The sequence below is a fragment of the Cibotium barometz genome, chromosome 10 (genome assembly GCF_041138505.1).
Source record: "Cibotium barometz isolate CiBa-2024 chromosome 10, ASM4113850v1, whole genome shotgun sequence".
Taxonomy (NCBI): domain Eukaryota; kingdom Viridiplantae; phylum Streptophyta; class Polypodiopsida; order Cyatheales; family Cibotiaceae; genus Cibotium; species Cibotium barometz.
In genome coordinates, this window is record NC_141055.1 from 36,230,662 (window position 1) to 36,246,246 (window position 15,585).

Below are 15,585 nucleotides of genomic sequence, written 5' to 3' on the forward strand. Positions count from 1 at the left end.
CTTTTGTCGGTTGACCCTTGCAAGAGTAGCTATTGCACCATGTTTCTGAGTTAGGGGTGTGAGCTCGGACTCCAACACTTAAATAAGTAGTGTGCACAAGTTTGAATTATATAGTGTAGGCTATCAATCTACTTCTTTGCATTCATGCAAGGTGATTCTTAGTTCTGATAATTGTCTTTTAGGAACTGCCTCCCCTTGCCTTGCCATAATGTCAAGTTAGCAATGCGAAGAATGCACTAGATTTTCTTTTTCTTATTTCCACCAACCTTACATTTTAAATAGTGTGAAGCTTCCTATACCATGCTCTTGGTGCTTGTTTTACTATATAGTCTTTTTGATTTCATGGACTCTTCTCTACCATTGACCTAGGGTGGTCCATACCTTCTTCTTTTAGATCTCGGCATGGAAAGGTTGTTTTGTGTCCTTATGATTAGAGGACTGATTTAAGTGTGAAAAATGATGGTCATATTTATTGTGTTGAGCTTGGCTATTGTGCAAAGAGTTCCTTCGGAATCTTGCGTTCGTTTTGAGCAATATGCTTTTTTGATAAAGCTAGCTTTACAATCGTTAATGCTTCCCTCATTTTGGAGCTTTCCTTTGTAAATTTAGTCGTTTCAGATGATTGATTTACTAGGAGGTAAACCAAGTAGTTCCCAAGTTGTATTTTCTTGAATACTTTTGTATTCTTCTTGCATAGTCTCTTCCCATTTGGGATTTCCTTGCACTTTGTCATAACTCTTTGGTTATGGTATCCTCATCAAAAGTTAATGTTAGATTTTGTAGAGGTGACTCTCTAATGGTAGAAGAAGAGGCTATGCATCAAAGTTCAATGTCGAAATGCTATTTTCATCCCAAATTGGAACGCTATAAGAAAGATTGCAAAAAATGGCATTTGATAGAAAGAAGAAGACCCATAGGAGCTTTATAAATGAAAGGACATTAAATCGCGCCTTCCATTCCTAAGAATCTATTATCAAGTATTACTATGGTAGAGAGGTATTTTAAGGCAATTAATGCCTTGTCAGAGATGGAAAGAAAGGTTATCAACATAGACAATCTTTTCCAAAAACAAGGGGCACTTTTCAAGTTCAAAAAAAGTATTTCATACTTCAATGTGTTGAATGTGAAAGAGAGCAAGAAAATTCCTACTATAAAGACATAGCACAAAAGGTATGCGATAATAACTTAAATCATTTGCGTTTATACTACTTTCTTGCTTAAATTCACATTGGTGACTTTTCAAGTAGACTACATCAACAGATGGGATAAAAGAAGTAATAGAACTCTTATGAGCTAGATACTTATCAAAAAGTCATACAAAGACAACTTACTTGTGGTAGACTACAACAAAATGGGATAAAAGAAATAATAGAACTCTTATGAGCTAGATACATGCTTAATGAAAGGGAATGGAATAAAAAGATAGTTTAGCTGTGGTGAAACACATCAACAAAATGACAAATTTGAATAAAATAATAGAATGCTTATTAAATGAGCTAAAGCCATGCTTAATGAAAAGGGAATGCTAAACATATACTAGGCAAAGACTTCAAAGACTATTGCATGCTACTTTTGAATAGTTTCCTACCAAAAAATTTCATGGTATCACACTATTTAAAGCTTTCAAGAATAAAAACCTCATGCTGCTCACTTGGGAGCATTGCATTGCTCATATTGCATGTGAATAGAGAAGAAAAGGAAGCATGCTCATTTCAACTCCAATAATTTCCATGATAATTTGACACGTGGAAGAAATGCTATAGGAAGAAGATGGTGATGCCATGGATAGTGATGCCAAGGTGGAAGACAAAATTGCAGCTCTTAGAGAAGGGAGAAAAACAATTCTCCAAGGTTTGTATATCAAAGGATACGTGATAAGTTTCTCAAACAAAACATGCAAACTATGCATGATTTATAAACATCATGCAACATGAAGAGTGAGTCCTCTATGAAGGTACTTGTAATAAGAAGCAACAGTAACATGCTATGGATAGTAAAATGAATGCATTAACATTAAGATAATACTTGGGATTTATATGGAACATCAAAAGAGAAGAAAACTATTGGTGTAAATAGGTTTTGAAAATAAAGCATAATAAGGATAAAAAAGGTTGAAAGTCATATAGGTAATCTTGTATCCAAAATTTTTACCAAAAAGTATAGTGTTGATTAGAATGTAACATATGATGCATATCATGCATCCTTGAAAGGAAAGATTAAGGGAAGAGTTTTACATGGCTAAATCCTTGGCATATGCTGTTGAAGGCAAAGACAATGGTTGATGAGGAGGAGATTGTTTGATCTAAATTAAGATCATATGTCATGGTATGCAAGAATAGATAAGCAAATTTTAGGTATTTACTTAGCAATAAAAAAATATAAGTAGCATACTTTATTGCAAAGTATGCCACAATAAGTTGTTTAAGTCATTCTTCGTGTACATAATCTTAACGTGATTGGAAGTAACAAAATTATTATTCTTCTCCCAACAAGGGTATCTTGCAAATTTTTTGGATAAGTTTAACATGTCCTATAAACACTTGCATAGTTTCTTTGTTCGAATTATGCCTCAAAATTTTAAACTACTTTTCTTCAAAAAGGAAAAACAAAAGGGGGAAAAAAGAGAAAAATCTATATATCATGAGTTCTAAAAAGGAAGCAATATGAGTCTTTCTTACAATATTGTAACACTAAGCATAATAAGGCTAACATATTTAATGAGCCATTGGCATGAGCTCTTCATTAAAAAAAGAACTTATTCTTATCTTCTTGAGCTTTTCTCTTAAGGGGGTAGGGTTGAGATAAGTAAGGACATGCTTCTTACACATTGAGGATAATAGTTATTATTCATGCCATTGACAAGGAAGAAGCTATTCTCTACTTTGCTTCTTTAGAAATGTATTTTCTTTGTCTCAAGCAAACTCCACTTCTTCCATTAGTGTTCATGCCCATCCTCTATTGAACTCACTTGTAGGAGTATGTTCTACTTCACCACAACATTGTGAAAGAGTGCACAGAGCGGAAGCAGAGTGGCAATAGAATGTGCTGAACATAGAATGCAAGAGAGAGAGAGATATGGAGAAAACTATGCTGAATCAAATGGGCACCATAAAAGAGCAGAATCTGGGGATGAATGTGCTAACACCCCCTCTCAGCACCAAATGCTGAACAAACTCCAAGAATTCGAAGATGAGGAGCCAAGGAAGCCTCAGAAACTGGCTTGGTGAACAAATCTGTAGCATTCTCCGCGGAAAGATAATACTCCAAACGCAAATCTCCAGCAAGAACCCGTTCATGAACATAGTGATACTGAATCTCAATGTGTTCGTACGAGCATGAAACACAAGTTCTTGTTGGCGATGGCAATGCAACTCTGATTGTCACACCAAAGAAGAGTAGATCCGGTAGGAGGACAGCCGAGCACCTCCAATAATCTCCGCAACCATATCGTCTCACATGTAGCATAACAAACTGCACGGTACTCCACCTCGGTAGAGGAAAGCGCCACAATAGGCTATTTTTTATTGCTCCAAGAAATGGCTCCAGACCCAAGTGAGAAAACACAACCAGTGGTCGAACACCGTGTATCTGGATCTCCAGCCCAGACCATCCAACAAGAGTGCATCCTTGGCCATAAAAGATGCCAAAATCTAGAGTGCCATGCAAGTACCGAAGAACTCTGAGAGCACACCGCCAATGCTGTTGAACGGGGTTGAGATGAGAAGGAACTCAATAAGCTGATTGCGAAGCATATGTCCAATCGGGAGCAGGTCAACCATACCAAACAATCGACGAGAACCCGATACTGTCCCTCATCAGTCCCCTCAAGTGAAGAAAGCTTCTCACCAATATCCATAGGAGAAGATACTGGTTTGCACCCAGTTATCTAAAATTTGTCAAGAATCTCCCAAGTGTACTTCTGCTGAGAGAAGAAAATGCCCTTCGAGGTCTGCCAAATTTCAAAGCCAAGAAAATAATACAAGAGGCCAAGATCTGTCATCTCAAACTCTGTCTCCAAAGCATCCATAATAGAAAGATCACCTTTGCACTCTGAGCTGTAAGAGCACTCACTGATAAAAGGTTAAAAGCCAAATCTGGAATATACAGTACGTCAGAGAAGTACGTCTTATCCTTGTCAGAACGGAAGATGGGGATGGTGCCATGTCCATGCACTTGCACAGAAAAGGAATCACCCAGAGTGATCTCGCCTGATCTGGCAGTGAAGTCCTCGAACCAATCTCGATGGGGTGTCATATGAGCAGTAGCACCGCTATCAACAATCCAAGATCGTGACTGAGAAGTCACAAGAGCAAGGATATGCCGAGTACCTGTGCTAAGAGAAGAATGCCATCATCCTTCTTGGGTTGAGACACCGCCATTGAGGAAGAGTTCTTTGCTGCTTCATCACGCTTCTTCTTCGGACATTGAGGTGACTTGTGACCCTTCTTGCCACAATAATGACATTTAATGTCCTTATTCTTTGAAGATTTGTTGTCTTTATCCTTGTCGGAATCCTTGGAGTTCTTGTCAGAACCCCCTTTTCCTTTCTTTTGTTGATTCTTCTCTTTATCTTGCGCTACCAAAGCTCCATCAGGGCCACCAGAGGTGCTAGTCCGCTCCGCAAAGCGAGACTCAATCTACATCAAACCTCTCTGGAAGTTTGGAGAGTAGATGAATAGCCATGTCCTCTATGGAGATGTCCTTGCCCACAAACAGCAGGCTCGTCCCGGAGATCTTTCATCTTTGAGATGAAAGCAGATAAAGATGGAAAGGCAGAAATTGATAAGTTCATAAGTTGCGTTTCCAACACTTAATCTCATAGAGATCTGCAAAAGCCTTCCAAACTTCATGTGTAGCATCTTTTGTACGCACATGACAGAGAACAGAATCCTGACAGTTCAACATTAGAAAAGAGAAAACGTGTCGATCATTCGACTGCCAAAGATCAATTTGTGCCTGAGTCGCATCGCCAGAAGCAAGGGTGGAAGGGGTAGCATTGGCTGGTATAACAAGCCAATCCCAAAGATCCACGCCATGCAAGGCCGATTTCACCTTCACCTTCCATAGGGTGTAGTTGGAACCATCCAACTTTGCAAACTGAGCAAACATATGAAGAGAAGTCGGTGCAGCCATCACAAAAGCTTGGGCTCAATCTCAAGAAAACAAAACACACAAACTCTAAAGCAGAAGTGTCCTCCACAGGTACCAAAAGTGCCACCAAAGCCTAAAACACCACAGACCCCCTCTGCAAAGGGAAAAGCCCATTGGAGAGGAAAACGCAGCACACAGAAGGCTGTTGTCCTGAAAAAACAGGCCGCCTATGTTCAATCTCCACGTGGAAAAGAAAACACTGATCAAAGAGTACCTGATGGCTGTGTCAATGAAGCCAAAATGTAGGCAAAAAGACCAACAGGTGCTGTCCAGAAAACGCAGCAACAAAGGGCTGCAAATCTAGGAAAAATTCGAGAAAAATACTGGCACCATAAAAGAGCAGAATCTGGGCATGAATGTGCTAACACATTGGTGGAAGAATCTAGCCAAATAAAGTTGTTTGCCTCCTCTTGATACATACATACATACATGTACGTATGTACATACATATATACATACATACGTATATACATGCATGCATGCTGCATACATACATACATGCATGCATGTATACATACATACATACACATACATACATACATACATACATATATATATATATATACATATATATATATACATATATATATATATACATATATATATATATATACATATATATATATATATATACATATATATATACATATATACACACATATACATATACATATACATAAATATCTAGACACATATACATATATACACACATATACATATACATATATATAAATATCTATAGACACATATACATATATATAGACACACATACATATATATAGACACATATACATACATATGCATACATACACACATACATATACATATATATAGACACATATACATACATATGCATACATACACATACATACATACATATATACATATACATACATACATAAATAGACATAGATAAATAAAGATATTTATATATATGTATATGTATATGTAGGGAGGCAAGAGAGAGAGGATCTTAACATGAAGGAGGGGAGGCGAGAGAGAGGGAGTCTGATTATTTCCTTAATCCACTATAGAATCCTGCATTGGGGCATACCAACTACACATCTACGCTCACTCGCATCTCAAGCATAGTGGGGTTATAGCATTTATAACCTTTCTACTCAAGGAAATAATTAATGAATATATTATTTTCTTCCTTGGGATCCATCTCACGTCTCATCTCATCTAATACATGTACATAAGCAACGCACCCAACACTTTTAACTGTGCCAAATCTATTTTTTTACTAGTAGACTTTTATTCGACATCATGCCATCAACTGCTACAGTGGGAATTATGTTCATAATATAAACTGTAGGTCTACTACTACTTTTCAGCCCAAAAATAATGAGGCATCCCTTATTCATTCATAAATATATGGGAAATTCTGCAATATGCTTGTTTTTCCTTTTTGCAACCACATCAGCATGATATTTCATTTTGTCATCCTATATAGACAAAGTGACTTTCCCAACAAGCATAAACAGAAACCATGTTTGGCACATGAAGACATCACAGCAAGATACCTTATTTTGCTATCACAACGTGCACAATAGGGTGCATTATATCATCACATGTTTCTATATAGACAAAGGGACTTTTCCAATATGCACAATAGGGTGCATTATATCATCACATGTTTCTACATAACTTAGGTCTTCCAAATCCCTTAATTCTATGAATCAGTCACCATGGTTGGTCATGCGGTTAGAGGAACATGAGAGAAACGATGAGAGAGGAGGGAAGGACGGTTTTTAGAAAAAACATTTTTTACAAGGTGTGGGAATGGGCACAAGGAGAGAAACGATCAGAGAAAAGAAGAATTCATAAAAAGGAATTATGTATTTTTTGCAAGGTGTGGGAATTTGTTGAGAGAGAAAGGTATTGAGAAACTCTACATCACAAAAGATGACCTTCCCATGTGGCGGTTGATGTGGGGGATAATGGTTCCCACCACCTAGAGTATAATTATGGAAATAAAGACATAAAACATAGGGGATGATCTTCTTGTGTGGCTGATGTGAAGGATAATAATATTGGATTGTGGGGTTTCTCTCTCTCTCTCTCTCTCTCTCTCTCTCTCTCTCTCTCTCTCTCTCTCAGAAAAGATGATCTGACTCCACTTCCTTAGGAGTCTCCCCATGAAATTTACCAATGTCGTTCCTTCTCCACTGGGTTTGCTGTGCAGTCTCTTGCCATGTGTCTTGGCTTCCCACAGTTGTGGCAAGTGAAGATCCTTCCTCCTCCTCTGTCTTTTCCTCGTCCTCGTCCTCGTGAGAATCCTCCTCGGGGGTGAAGAATGCCTTTTCCTCTCTAGATGTTGAGTCCACCCATTTCTTCTCTTCGACCTTGGTCTCTTGCTCTAGCAAAGCTCCTTCTATCTCATGCAGCTTCAATTCAAGTACATTCTTTAAGGTTGCCACAATGTTTTCATATTCACCTTTGTCCACACTCTTCAAAAACACTGCTAGTGCCTCATCATCCTCTACCTTCTTACCAATGGCTGCTGCAAGTTTTTGCTTAATGCTTTTGTATTTGTTCAAGTGTGTGATTAAAGGTCCACTTTCCTTCATATCAAGTTTGTAGAATTGCATTAGCAGATTTATCTTTGAATTTTTTGCTTGAGTGCCAAATAATTTATTGAGTTCATCCCATGCATCTTTTGCCCATTGTATCCCTGTGAGATAAGGTGAATGATTTCATCATTTAAACTGAGCGCGATGAGTCCTAATGCTCTCTTTCGTGCTCTTCCACTCATTTTTCCCAATCATCTCTGGGCATTCATCTCTTCCCTTAACTAGCCCCCACAAATTTTTTCTCATGAGTAAATTAATGGTTTTTGTTTGCCATGTATAAAATTGCTCCCCATTAAATTTAGCTATCTCTTGTGCCGTGCTCATGGATGATGTGAAGGGAGTCTTACCTCTTGATCCAATTCAAGATTCAAGGGAAATGTCTACCCTTTTACAACTCAATCTGGTGTTTAGGTGATGATTACAACAGATTTATCAGCATAAATTCACCATAAATTCACCAAAATTTACATAAAGCTAAGGGTAACAAATCTGTACTGAATGGTTGGAGTATAAGTGATAGAGATTTGTATCAGATACCCAATGGTAAATTTGAACCCTCAATTGGACCAAAATATAGTGATTAGTGCTGATTAGTAAAATAATCCCCTGTTTTGTGTGTAAAAAATAGAGTGTGTAAGGAGGCCAGATCTGGGACCTTAGAGTTCAAATGAGCTCAACTCCTTTCAAAGGCATCAATAGCAGTTAGTCTAGTAGAGGATCAAGCCAAGAAACAAAAGATTTGACTAAACATTGAATGCTTAATCTCTGTTTTACCAAAGTCACTTGCAGATTTGATGCAGAGCTTGATGCTACTTCTCCTTGAGGAATTTCACAAATCTGACAACATCACCAGCATGTAGAGCACCCTTGAAAACCCCTGGGGCCAAGAGGAATTAGACCAATTGCTTCTGTGTAAGTGTAGATTTAAGTTTTTCTCTAGAATGAAAATGCCGACAAATTCGCGATTTTTCTGCAGCTCCTTTTTGCGGTTTGGTGATTTGTCTTGATGGGCCGGTGCATGGGCAGCTTGGCTAGGTGGGGCTAAGAGGCTATTGCCTAATGTTAAGCCTGGAGGGAGATCAAGCCCCTCCACCAGCTGGGGGTGCAGAGAACTTGTTGAAAATTGACTAAAAATTGATTATCTCCTAATCCTAATTAATAAGATGATTAGCAAGATAATAAGCTCATAAATTGGATGGATTCTAAGCTAGGCTCTGATACCATGTTAAAATGCAAGCAAAGTGATGAGCTATGGTGGATAAAATGTAAGAATCAATATCATTAACAAAGAGATTAGATAATGATTAAGATGAGATTAGTGAGCAATCAACTGATAGCTTAATGTAGGCATGGATACTCAAAAACCAACAAATTCTCATTAGGCCAATGCCTCAATTTATAGAGTTTACATCCACAAGATGCCAAGCATCTAATCCCACTGATCTCTCCTTGATTCACTCCACCTCTTTTGCTTGATTCTCTCCACCTCTTCACTTTTCCTAGAATATCTCCACATCCTATCTCATGCTACCCTTTATTCTCTCCCAGTAGATACCTCTCACCTTTTCATTGCTTCACTCATTTACAGACTCTTTGCTATGGGCTTGTTCCCGCACACACCCATTCACTTGTATATTTCAACACACATACCTATGATGATGTACCGTGCACACATACACATGAAGATATTGATGTATCGCACACACATACACATGATGATAGTCATACACGTGCACACGATGCCACTGACACATATGTACATGATGATGTATGTGATAGTGATAGAGCGAGAATGATGTGTGTGAGTTAGATCATGTGGGCATGATCTTGAGGATAGAGATGGTAGTGAGCATACCGAGCATCGACACCTCTATGCCTACCATCTTTCCTACGGATCATGAGGATATTCTAGTTGATCGTGGTGATGTTTTAGAGGATCGTGTACATTTGATTAGTGATGCATCCATTAGTGCATTTGGGATGGGTATATCCATTAGCACACTTGAGGATAGTGATACTCCGCATACGAGTCACGAAGACACCTATGAGCATAGGCCCGAGTCATTAGTGTTAGATGCATGAGGCTATTCTTTTAGGATTTCTATTTGTGGATATATCGCTGAGAACTGCTACTCTTGGTGTTCATAGCATTCCTGGCAGTGTTCATATGGATAGAGTTCATGTATTTGAGCAGTCAGGGATAGTGCATGAGAGTAGTGATGATTGTTCTCAGATTAGACCTCATAGGAGAGGTAGGATTGTGCATATGGATCTAGAGAGCTTTGTATTTGATTTGGGTATTTTCCTAGATCTAGTGATTAGAGAGATTGACCTATCTTTGGATCTAGGTTATATATGGATTCCATTGATGGATATAAACCATGATCATGATGATGATTTCAGAGATTATGAGGATGACATGGTCAGTGATTTGATGGTGGATGATGATCATATCCATAGTAGATTATATGCTCATCATATGGTATAGATCTTAAGAGATTTGCATTTGATCTAGACATCGCCTTAGATCCTATACTATTGGAGATAGATTTATCATGGGATTTAGGTCACATAGGGGTATCATTGATGGAGATAGACCATGTTTATGAGGATGACCTTGGAGGCCTTGGGGATGCCATAGATGATGATTTAGGAGATGATACCATTTAAGCCCATGCGAGAGAGGTCATAAAACTTGTCAATGTGGGTTGAATATGCCTAGAAAATATCCACAAAGAATAGAACATGTGTAGTCATCATTAGGAATTCACAATTGAGTATCTTAGAACCTTTGTAGGGTCCAACCACGAATATCTATTTGGAAATTTATTGTTGAAATGAGTGATGCTAGAGTACCAAGCCACCTAGCTGAGTTATCCCACATGAGCTATCATAGATTTGTTGTACTCTCCTCATATAAAAGGAGGACATTTCAAGCATTGGAATACAAGCATAACATCTCAAGTCTTTTTATGAGTACAAGTTTCCATCTTGTGATCTAACTAAACTTGAGTCTAAACTTAATTAGCACACACTCATCACCATGAGTATTGTTCATTTTTATCCACCTCACATTAGTCTTGTCATTAGTGTAGGATTATATTAAGATTAAGATCTAATTAGATAGTTGATTATCATTAGGGAGCTTGATCCATGAATTTCAGCATGGTATCAGAGCTTGGTTTAAGCTCCCCTTTAGCTTAGCTCTAGCATTATTCTTCACTAATCACATCATTACGAGACTTAATCTCATCTTATCCCATTCTTCCTCTTTGTGGCTCAAACTTTATTGCTTTTCCTCTCAATCATTAGCCAAGTCCTCTTAGGAGGAGAGTGTTTCTCAATCCTAGGCTAAACCACAACCGAGAGAGTTTCATTGATTTCACTCTAATCTGGCCGAAATCGACGCACTTTCGCGAACTGGTCTTTTTGATCATTCTCAGCATATGCTTCATAATAGGCCAAGCCCTACTAGGTGTGTCTTTCACATACCCTAAGGCATATACAAATCAAATCTTATGCTAAATGGTTAAGTAAATTGGCTGCAACAACGACCAAAAGACCAGTCATCTTAAATCTATAGAGTGCGGCCGATTTTTGAGTTTTTGAGCTGGATTTTCTTTGTAGTTCTTATCTTCTCATCAAGGGTAAAGAGCTAAAGCAAAAAGCCTCTTCAATTCTTGCTCCCTCGTGCTCAATTGAAGGCTCCAAATTTTAGCTCTCTTAATCATTGTGATTAAGATAGTGATTAAGTACTAATCACTATCATTAGAATAATATTAGCAGAAATTGGGCCAAAGAAAATTCAAAATTAAAAAATTAGAGTGTTATTCCATTGTGGAAAAATATTTGTTGTATCAAAATTCATCTTAACCACTTGCATTGCTCAACTTAAGTGATTTTTTCACCGCATTGAGTTTATCTCTAGTAGCATATAATTTGCAATCACTTGTAAAAGGATTAGACATTGCCTGCACGGCACTAAAATCAAGGCTCAAGGTAAGACCCCCTTCCAATCATGGAGCATGTAGAAGTTGTCTCAAGATTTAATGGTGATGGTTTTTTTACATGGCAAAGCAAGACCATGTACTTGCTTATGTGTAAGGAGCTTTAGCACCTTATTGAGGATGGAGAAGTGTAGGTTGAGCCACTTCAGAATGACAAAGCATTGGGCCTCATCGCTCAAAATCTTGGTGATGATGTGATTAGTCACATTGCTAGCACCAAGGATGCCAAGTTGGCATGGCACGAACTTAACAAGATTTTCGGCACCGACTCAAAGAGCTCAAAGATCAACGTTCTCCTGAAGTTCTACAAGCTCAACAAGAAGGAGACAGAGACCATGGCACAACACATCAGTAAATTCAAAGGTATCAAACAACAACTTAGTGCATTAAAGAAAGTCATTGAGAGGAAGATGAATCTATTGCTGTATTGCTAAAAAGCGTTGACAAAGAACCTTATGAATCAATTGTTTGCTACACTTAAAAAATGTGCCCAACACTAAACTTTAAGATGTAGAATCATCTCTACTTGAACAAGAATCCAAATTCAAAGATAAAGAATCATTCAAATCACATTCAAGTGAGCAAGCACTGTATACAAAGAGTGGGAGATTTCAAAAGACAAATCAATCAACGTCTCAACTTCCAAGATGCTATCACTGTGAAAAACTTGGTCATACCAAGAATGAATGTCGCAATAAAGATACACCAAAGCTTGTTTGACTACTATGAAAAAGTTGGTCACCTAGAAGAAGATTTCTATCAAAAAACAAGCAGGCAAACTACATCGAGGCCAAAGCTGTCCGAACTGAAGACGTGCTCTTCTAGAGAAAGAACCATTGTACTTTTCACTCCTCTTGTCTCTACAAAAAGTGTGATGTAATCAGCCTCTGAGGCCATATGATACACTCAAGCTGAAATTCATAGCCAAAGTAGCTATAATGTCAAAGTAGAATAAAGGCCAAAGTAGCCTAGCACAAGGAGAGAGGGGAAGAGTGAAAGCCTAAAAATTATATCCAATCTAGCATCAAGGAGGGGTGTTGAAATAAGTGATGCTAGAGTGCCAAGTCACCGAGCCAAGTTATCCCACATGAGCTATCATAGCTTTGTTGTACTCTCCTCATATAAAAGGAGGACATTTCAAGAATTGAAATACAAGCACAACATCTCAAGTCTTTTTATGAGTATAAGTTTCAATCTTGTAACCTAACTGAACTTGAGTCTAAAATTAATTAGCACACACTCATCACCATAAGTATTGTTCATTTTAATCCACCCTAGATTAGTATTATCATTAGTGTAAGATTAGATTAGAACTAGGATCTAATTAGATAGTTGATTGTCATTAAGAAGCTTGATCCATGAGTTTCATCACTTATGATATAGCCAAGACAATGTACCTCAACAAGGAAAAACTTTGATTTCTTTCCAATTATTTTATTACCCTCTCTGTTGCTCTTTTGTAGCTGAAAATACAAGTATGTCTTCAAGAAAATTATAAAAACACTTACTGATAAAGTCTCTACATCATCATCTGTGCATCATCGTTTGATTAAATATGGTAGGAAAAATCCCTCAAATCACTACATGCTGATATCTGTGCCAAATCCCTCAACTTTTCATTCCACTAGAATCAACAAACTAAAGCACCCACATTCGATGCCTTGTGTGTGACTGAATATCTCAAGCTTCCCATGGCTACGAACTTTAACACAAACTCATGCTTGACTCTATCAAGATAGTGTGGTTAAAAAAAACCACCCGTCACCTACAACTAGTCCGTCTAGAATTGGTACCCATTCTGCCATACACTACATAAAACTGCTCATAAAATGTAGGAGAGAGAGAGAGAGAGAGAGAGCACCTTAAAATTAGCTCATAGGAGTCCAGATTCCAGAATAGGGACAGTGGACTCGCACTGTGCACACTAATGCTACCAAACTTGCCACTCACTACTCGATGCTCAATCATGAGTCATCCTTGATTTCTTGCATGTTGCTGCTTAAACATGGAGGGCACTCGGTCTTATCACTCTCTCTCTCTCTCTCACACACACACACATGCGCGCACACACACACACAATCGAGACAAGGAGAGAGAGAGAGAGCTTCAATCAATGCCACACAATTATCTCTCTCTCTCTCTCTCTCTCTCTCTCTAGTTTTTGGGTTTTTTCTTTGAATCACATTTGATTTAAGAATGGAGAGAGAGAGAGAGAGAGAGAGAGAGAGAGGCATGGTGAATCATGAATCCCTGATAGGCTCAAATTTAGGGGTGGGGTTAGGAAGTTGAGACTCGAGAGTGGTGGGAACTTGGGTGGTCAAAGGGCCCATTAAATTTGGCAGGAAAAAGAGCTTGCCAACATGCATGATGCGTTCATAAATGGCCACCTTCAGGGGCTACGGGTGGTGATGATGATGATGGTGCTGTTTGCCTCACCCGTGACCCCAGGCCTCTCCCTCTATCTAAGACTAAGAACTTAAGAAGTTAGAACACTCCAATCTCATCTTCTGAATCATCATCACCAGTCTATCACACAAGGAGAGCTTCAATAATCTTGTATGGTGCACCCCCCATTAGAAATTTTCACTCCTGCAAGGGGATTCCAATCTCTCGCTGCTGAGCAGAGATGGTGGATCCGGTCGCGGGAGTGAGACACACCCCCTGCCCCCCATAAATCTTCAAAAGCTGCTATTCGCGGGAGACAGAGGGAGCTTCTGCAAAAACTGAACTTGAACCTACAGAAGTGGGCGTCAGGACTTAGGAGAGGGGTTCTCCCGAGAGAGAGAGAGAGAGAGAGAGAGAGAGAGAACCTCGTTACCTCAAAGCTCGCAGCCCGCTCACAGAGAACCTCGTTACCTCAATGCTCGCAGCCCGCTCTCTGTGAGTCTGTGTATGTGGTTATCCTGCCATAATCCTGGTTACCTCAATGCCTGGCGCCTGCAGCCCGCGATGGTGTTGAGTCTTGACTCGTCCTTGTTACGTGTAGCTATAGGTTGTGGTCCCTGGACCGCCGTGTAGGTGAAGATTCAAGAAGCTGTAGCCAAACTTACACCTCGGGCGCAAGAAGTAGTTCAAATCACTCACATCCAAAATTCTAAGTTGGAATTTTGTTGGAAAAACAAAATTTAAAAATTAAATGGTTGCCACGATGGACACCTCACCAAGAGGCACAAATTGTAGTCCCCTAGAAATTATAATTTATAAAGCCTAAACCCTAATGGTAATTATTCAAAAAACCTAAGTTACCATATATATGATAATTTATTAGAATTTCCAAGTTACCATATGTAACTTCATCTGAAAGGTAAGTTACCGCTACAATATGGTAATTATAAATGGAATTTGGATTACAATTGGTAATGTTTTTGGGTTCACGTTACAAGGAGGTTGCCAAATTGATACTCTGTGTCCAAGGCATCCAAGTGGGGGGATGCAAGTACCATGGGAGCCACCTTGCAGGAACAACTAGAGGACCACACCTAAAAGTATCCTCAACCTTCTTGTGTGGACGTATCACATTGTGTTGTCTTCGCTAATAAAATTCCATTTTAAGGGGAGTATCTAGAATCAAGTGGAGAGAGAGAGAGAGAGAGAGAGAGAGAGAGTTGCGTGGTGTAAGGGTGGTGGGGAATGGATTGTGGGCGAGACTTTATTCCTTCGTGCTCTGAGAAGAGCGATTTCCTTAAGGGCACACAAGCGGAATCCTGAGCATTAAGACACATTCACATGGGCGTATAAACCCAATGTTTACGTTGAGCTGGCCATAGCCAGCTTGCGGTGACGTTCTTTTTGGCGCAGTCCAGTTGCAAGAATATTGTGATTTTTAATAATGACAGCTAATCTCTCGGGAG